Below are 1,289 nucleotides of genomic sequence, written 5' to 3'. Positions count from 1 at the left end.
AAAGACTCCTGAGGCAAGCTCTGGAATATTCTCCAATCGAGGTCGTGTGCAGGCACCCAACCCATGTGTGGTGCTGCACAGATGACCACTTGAAGATCATCTGATACAGGTAAGCAACCTGTTTTTCTCTTCTGGATGCAAAGTAGAATTTGGGGTTGAATTCCTGATTGCTTCTCCAGTGGTAGAAGAACTAATGGATTGCTAAATTAAACGAATCAAAACAGAAATAATATCGCTTGATGAGCCACCTAAGTTTGGGGTGTGGGAAAGGAGTAGAAGTCAGGACTTTTCATTATGAAGGAAATGTGGGCAGGAAGGCTGATTGGAACAGAAAAGAAGTAGCTCTGGGGTGAGGCAAGTCCATTGTCCAGAATATGCAGATGTCCGCAGGGTGGAGGGGGAGTCACAGCTGTCAGAACAAGAGCATGTGCTTCCCAGAGTTGCTGCCTGCCAGTCCTGGCGTCCATCTTTGTGACTTATGTCAAGTTGCCTGGCATATGGACTCCTGGGGTACCCTGGGGAGGGACCATTGCTGGTTGACATGACCCCTCCTGAGAGACAGGGAGTTGGCATACCTACACTCTGGAAGATCAGCTCATCTCCAGACTACAGAGATCAGTTCCTATGGAGAAAACGGATGCTTTGGATGGTGGGCTATGGTATTGTAGCCCTCTTGGGTCCCTTCCCTTCCCAGGCTCCATTGCCAAAGCTCCAGGATTTCCCCAGCCTGGAGCTGGCAACCCTATCCCATCTCCCACCGGTGACCAGAGCGTACCTGGCAAATCCTAGTTATACCAAAACCACCATAAGCTATGGTTTGCTGAGAAAGTGGATATGATTAATCTCTGGGCCCCAAGTGAAGGGTGAGGAAAAGAGAGAGCCTGAGGGGTTTTTTGTGTGAATTGTTTCATACCAATCAGGGTGCACTGTGCGTGATCCTGGGCTTTGGTGAACACATTTTCTGAATGACCAGTGGTGTCCCTGGGTCCCATCTTGGGTCTTTGTGTCTTAGGGCCATCTGTCTAAGGCTTAATACTCCTGCAAGTGAAAGGTCTCAAAAAAGGCAAAATATCCATTAGGAAAGCCTCCAACTAGGGATCAATACTGTCAATTTTATTTTCAGAAATAAGACAGTCAGAAGATGTGATGTTATGAAATGAAGAATAGCCTTTAATGCTCCCTGTATCTGTTGATATTTGAATTGTAAGCTGCTATGGGGGGCAGGGAGCCCCTTTTTATATATCATTCTGTCCAGTGCCTTGACCACTGACAGCACTGAAATCAAATAG

Source organism: Gekko japonicus, unplaced genomic scaffold, assembly GCF_001447785.1.
Source record: "Gekko japonicus isolate JY-2015 unplaced genomic scaffold, Gekko_japonicus_V1.1 scaffold32, whole genome shotgun sequence".
Classification (NCBI taxonomy): Eukaryota; Metazoa; Chordata; class Lepidosauria; order Squamata; family Gekkonidae; genus Gekko; species Gekko japonicus.
The sequence above is the reverse complement of the archived record's forward strand: the minus strand, read 5'-3'. Positions refer to the sequence as shown.